Raw genomic sequence first — 6,532 nt, forward strand, 5'->3', positions numbered from 1 at the left:
TGTGTGTGTGTGTGTGTGTGTGTGTGTGTGTGTGTGTGTGTGTGTGTGTGTGTGTGTGTGTGTGTGTGTGTGTGTGTGTCTGAGTGTTGGGGGGTGTAGCAGATCCGAGTGTGACAGATTTATTACTCCGTGCTCCAGTCGAATGAGAGCGAGCAATAAATAAGGTGTGAGAGGAAAGCTCTCCATTGAACATAATCAAGTAGATCCTTTAGACTCAGATCTGTCACTCTTGTGGATTCAGTGACAACAGGGGTCCAAGGTGGGGTGAGAGTAATTCCCTTTATTCCTGAGCTAATATGCCTACTGTACCAAAAAGTAATAAATGTAAAATTAAACATTGTCTTTACTATCAGCACTTTTAATAATCAAGGCAATTATTTTGACAGAATCAAGACTTTTGTTCATTCGGCTCGGCGCTTTAAACAACATAAAAGTTCTCTTCTTCTTTGATGCAGCTTTATAAACAGGTCTCTTCTAGTGAGGCATTACTAAATGATGCCTTAATGACTCTGTGACATCATTTCTGACACTGTTCTCTGTACTGGCAGCTTCTCTCTCTCTCTCTCTCTCTCAAACACTTTCCCATTTCAGTCTCTGAGAATTTACAGAAGCATCTAAAAAAATACACACTGCTCAGAGGCATATAAGACCCATGTATTAAATACATCATATTGCTACAATCAGAACTAGTTTATAGCCATAAATGATAAATATCAGCCTAAAGCAGTCTATTAAAATACTACCCAGAGTTAATGTAATATGATTAACTGCATATTATTTATAATCACATTTTTAGAAAGCGGCTATTTAATGAGAATCCTATGTATGTTCTATAAAAATTTTTAAAGTTTCAATAAAAGTGTAAAAAAGAATTATCTACTATAAAATTGTAATGCATTGTTTATAAGCATGTAATACAGTCTCTATAAACAAGTAACATATTCTCTATAATAAGCATGTAATGCATTGTGTATAATTGAGTTATATATTCTCTATAAACACTTAATGTATTGTGTGTAAGTGCTTAAAGCTATACCAATATTGATATTTATATTTATATATGTGCTTAAAGCTTTTTTTTTTCTATAAATCTGTACTGCAGGAAAAAGCTAGGTTACCCTTTTTTTTAATGCATTCTAAACAAATAACCATTTTATTAGTCATTTCCACAAATATCTCCTTGGAGTAAACTGTGACTACATATATACACATACAAATATATACCATTGTTTTTTGTTGTTTTTTTTACAACATTTTCTGGTGTTGCATTTACATGCAAGTATTATCCATTAGGTTCTTTAACAGAAATGACCGTTTTTTTATTACAAAATTCTTAGGATTTTTTTCTTTTCAAATGGATTGTAAAACCATTTATTCTCAGTGGTGGCATTGTACAGAATAATATTCTCTGACCATATACCTCAATCATTTCTGTGCTGTCTTTTATTTGCCATGTGTGTCACAGCAGGATATTGACATCATATTGAGAAATGGTATCATCACCAGTCAGAAGACTCTAATAGCATCTTGATGCACAGAACACAAACTGAGGCAGTGGAGCGAAATGGCTCACTTCGCCACAGCATGATGCTTTTGCAACATATATAGTGGCTTGTTCATAGTACATTCCCGTTTACATTGTTACTGGTCATGTCTTTCACGGCTTATGTCTGTTTTGTTTTTTAATTTACATTTTTTAAGCCTACATCTCATTACACTGCTAATACTACAAATCTAAATCCAGATTTTCTGACAAAGATGACATTACAGTACATACCTATGGACAGAGTCTACAAAAATGTTGTACACTAAATCTGTCTGCAAACATTTAGGCTATGAAATACACCATGATCAAATAAAGCACCAGAATGTACATGCTACCTTTTTAGCCAAATCATTCACGTCCCACTGGCACAAGCATCCAGGCCTTTGACCAGAGAGAACTAACCCAGTACTAACCAGGGAGAGAAAATGTACAGTAGAGCAATTTTTTTTGTGCTCTTATGTGCTTACAGAATTATTTGTTTAAACATCTGGTTGTTGGCTGACTTTTGATACACTGTAGACAGCAGAGTGCTGCTGTTTTAGTTGTCAGACATGCTTCACTGCTCGAGCAAACAGACCCAAGTAAACTAGTAGTAAGTCTCTGTTTCTGTCTGTCTCGCTGAATCGTCCTTTTTTTTCCTATAATGACAGACTAGCACCCAACACTCATGATGTTTATGGTCCACATGCGAATATATAGCAATGTACATATGTATGCCCGTGGCCATGGTGTAAAACTTTCACATCGTAAAGAAAACAAAACAAAGTGAAAAGCAAAATGTGATATGATGTGTCAGGTTTTAAGAGGAAAGCAAGAATATTGCAAGATACAGAGCTTCTAAAATAGCCCAAAAAGTGCATCAGAGCATTCATTAAACATTGTTTAACCAAACTGTGTCAAGTTTAATAAACCTCGAAATTGTAATGATATTCAGTTCTATTTCAGACATTTTCTACCTCTCGCCCCGCTCTCTATAATGTACATGTGGAAAGCACGGGCACAGTGCTGACAGCATGACAGATAAATGCGCTGTTTCAAGTAAGGCAAGAGAGCCTGGTGTACTTTTGAATATCACATAAGATATGACAATGAATCTCCATAGGCAGGTTCTTAGCGGGTGGCTGCAATGTAAAACCAGTGCATTTTTAACAAAATTCTTGAAATCAAATCAACTTGCCAGCGGATATTTGTTTCGCCCAAATGTAAATACCACACTGTTGGCATGCTGCTGAGACAGAGAGTGAGATATCACTGATTTTACTCTTCTTTTATAATGATCACTAAGAAGTATTTTCCCCCAGAGCAAGAACACAGCAAGAAAACAAAACAACACTTACAAATATTTATAAAACAAAAGAATAATATCTTGCCATTCAGTCCTTCTTTTAGATTGCCATCCTCCTGCAACTATGAGTTGCTGCGTGTTGGTGTATGAAAGCAGGTTTGTGTGTGTGTGTTGTGTGTGTGTGTGTATGTGTAGGAGGTGACAGAGAGACTTGTATACTCACAGTTTGAGCTGTCAGGTCACTCGGGTCCAGCGCTGGATCAGGGGCTCATCCTCTCACAGCTTATCCCACCGCAGGACACAAAGATAGAGAGAAAGAGAAAGCGAGAGCAAGAGAGTGAGAGAAAGAGAGCGAGGGGTTTTTTCCTCCTTTCCAGCTCTACACGCTTGTACAAGTACAAGGAAGAGAGAGACACGGGGAAACAGAGTGTAAGATAGAGAGAGAGAGAGAGAGAGAGAGAGAGAGCGAGAGAGAGAGAAAGAGAGAGAGAGAGAGAGAGTGGGATGGGTCTGCAATGCGATCAGTCCTGGAAGAAAGCGAGCATTAGAATCAGTGTTGCTGATTCTTTGGCGTGCTGTGCGTGTCTTCACACATAGCTGTGAGCACAGTGTGGTCAGCTACACGCGCCTGCAGTGTGTGTGTATACACACACGCACACATACATACACACATACACACTCACAAGGAGGGGTGGGGGGTAGTGCCTAGGCATTCACTCACTGGCTGTGCCTTACACTGTGAGAAACATAAGAGAGGGAATGCACGAGAGAGAGAGGGGAGGAGGGACAGAAAAAAGCGGGGGAAGGAGAAGGAGGAGAGAGAGAGAGAGAGAGAGAGAGAGAGAGAGAGAGAGAGAGAGAGAGCGGAGGAGGAAAGGATGCACTGACAGTTTCACGCGAGCTCTTCTCTTGTTCTGGCCGCTAACGCAAGCTGACAGATACTGAACAGCAGAAGCAAAAGGCATCGTACACCTCCTCTTTTTCTATATCTCCCTCTTGCTGTGAATCTTACTCACCATAAACATACAGTCACTCTCCTTTCATATGAACCACATTTGTACCGTTTTAGAGTTACAGTGAAAATGCAAAATGTGAGAAGACTGATATAACTGCAACACTTGAAATGCAACACTTGTTTTAAGCTGTGTGTAACGTAATCAGATGGGCTGCACATGCACAAACGGCTATGTATTTCTTTATGTGTCCAATACTACTGTATATATGTGACTCAGGTGTAGAGGCAGCCCTTGAATGACAGGATAGTAACTCATTCAGGTCTCAAACTAGAGCATACACTACACTTCACTGATTTTAATTAGGATGCGTATTAGCCATTTGATCTCATTCATTCATTTATTCACCTTCTGTAAGCTTTTTATCTTGATCAGAATTGCGGTAGATCTGGAGCTTGTCCTGGAAACACTGAGTGTGGAGTCGGGACACACCCTGTACAGGATGCGAGTCCATCCTACAGACATTAACATCTGGAGCAATTTGCTGTTGACAGTCCACTTAATGCCATGTTTTTTTGGGAGCTGAGGGAAAACCAGATGAAATCCATCTAAGGCACAGGGGAAACATGTAAAACTGCACACAGCCAGTAACTTAAGCTCAGGACCGAAAAGGAGAGCAGGAGCTTTGAGGCAGCACTGCGCCACTGTGCCACCTGACAACCAAAGTATCCTTGAAGCAGGATTAGAACCAGTGACCCAAGGACGGCCTTGTTAGCACTTACAGTCCTCTACTTTTCTCTACTCTACCACCTGGGTTATTGAAAGCATTTCTGATCTCTTCACTGTGATTTCAGTCTCAACTAGGAATACATGCAGCCAGCGATGTCATCATTATCACTATCAGCATCATCATCAATATCATCATCATCAATACCTTAGCATTCACTGGTACCATGTTCTGCATGTGAATGCATGTTTCTTTCGACAGTGTAACCTGTTCAGATTGTGGACAGGCAGTAAAATCCCTCAGGACTCGTCTCACTCCCTCCCTAATTAAATTCTGCCTCGTTATCCTGCACGGGAGGCAGAGAGACACAGCACATCTAAATCCAATCACATCAAATCAGATCTTTGTTTGCTTCTTTTCTTGTCTTGGCATGCTTGTTTTTTTAATAGTATCCCCCTGCTTTCTAAAACCCAGAGTATCAACTTGGAGTAACTGAAATAAGAAGCCTTAAAGGCTCTTGAGCGTGGTATCCAGCCAAGCTGAAAGGCAGTCTACATTACTGACAATCAGTCCATTCCGCACTCACATTAACATGAAAATGTACTCTAAAGTGGTGCTGTTTAAGCACTTGCACTCACAGGCACGGAATCACACGCGCACACTCGGGCACAGACACACACACACACACACACACACATATACACACACCCCAGACAGTCATTTAGCACATCTGCTGCATGGATCCCTTGCGGTGAGCCATCATATCCAGTTAGTACTGTGGGCCTGAAGTGAGACCCAGAGCAGCATTCTGCCTTGCCTTATCTGGTGCTTTCTCCATTCAATGCTGCCCTTCTGCCAACCCCACCACTGGCACTCAGCACCTCCATTAACAGGTCTGAGAAGGTGCGGTCGGCCTCTGCTGTTCAGCTCCACAAACAATAGCAATAGCCACCATCACTGAGCGAATAATGGCAATAATAGCAGGCTGCAACTCCTCTGTTTGCTAATTGGCTTGTCTGCTCACAGTCTCCACTCTGAAGGGTCATGGGATTTTGTGGGTGGCATCTGTAAATAGCTAATCAACTCCCCAGGCATTCGCTTCACTTCAGAAATTATTTCACTTGAATTTGTAAATAATGGGTGGGGGTTAGGATGTTTGGTTGGGAGGAGGGAGCAGGAGGTAGGTAACGACTACACTAGCAGGGCTACACTAACTGCCAGAGACAACGAAGGCAAAAATAAATAATGAAGCCACGATTGTTATTCTTATGCAGCCGACAGAAGTCGTTTGAAGTGCAGACTCGCCTTCATCTTGCCGTGCCTTGAAAAAAAGCATTGCAAGGCCAGACACAATGAAGACGTCTTTGACGCTTTTGGAGAATGACTAACAAGTCTGTAGGGGTGGTGTGTGTGGAAGTACCTGGAATAAATGCTGAGCTGCTTAAGCTGCCTAAAGTGAGCAAGACCAGGAGCAGGGCACCAAAGACATGCCGTGTCCGTCTTACACTGGCTTTATACACACACACTCACACAGACTCACACACCACACACACAGCAATGGCTGGCCAAGCAAAACACTGGTCACTTCAGTCGTCATGTTGCATCAGACAAAAATCAGATCAGCAAACAACAGAAAGGGAACAAGTGTCCAAGAAAGTGACTCTCTGAGTACACATGACATTTAAAAAGAGTGATATTGAGAATAAATAGAGAACTTTTGGAGGGAATCTACATTGTGTGGGTGCTTCAGTAGAGGTCCACATTTCCAACACGTTTAGTCTCATTGTAGCTAATCAGTAAAACCAGTGCTTTATTACTAATAAAGTATCAATTAAGCAATATTTCACTTTGACTGAAATGCATGTATAAAATACAAAGCCTGGACCACATTACTGAATTTAACACATCATTTTTGACACAACATGTACTACACTGTACCCCTGACTTACTACATTCTAATAATTGTGGGTGAAGTCTGATTAATTACACACACATTTAGGGAGTATGACTGCATAAGTATT

General features: G+C 40.8%; 1 protein-coding gene across 6 annotated transcripts in view; it reads right to left on the minus strand.

Annotated features, from left to right (window-relative positions):
* Positions 1–3,544, minus strand: part of rbfox3a (RNA binding fox-1 homolog 3a) — a 323,538-nt gene extending 319,994 nt beyond the window's left edge. For 2 of the 6 annotated variants that reach the window (XM_027177424.2, XM_027177422.2), the window contains exon 1: positions 3,055–3,544. The gene's annotated coding sequence lies outside the window, so the exon portion shown is untranslated. The remainder of the gene's footprint in view (positions 1–3,054) is intronic. The other 4 variants (XM_027177419.2, XM_027177416.2, XM_027177421.2 and 1 more) reach the window with 3 other exon arrangements.
* Between the last annotated feature and the right edge of the window lie 2,988 nt (positions 3,545–6,532).

The sequence above is a fragment of the Tachysurus fulvidraco genome, chromosome 8 (genome assembly GCF_022655615.1).
Source record: "Tachysurus fulvidraco isolate hzauxx_2018 chromosome 8, HZAU_PFXX_2.0, whole genome shotgun sequence".
In the NCBI taxonomy this organism is placed as follows: domain Eukaryota; kingdom Metazoa; phylum Chordata; class Actinopteri; order Siluriformes; family Bagridae; genus Tachysurus; species Tachysurus fulvidraco.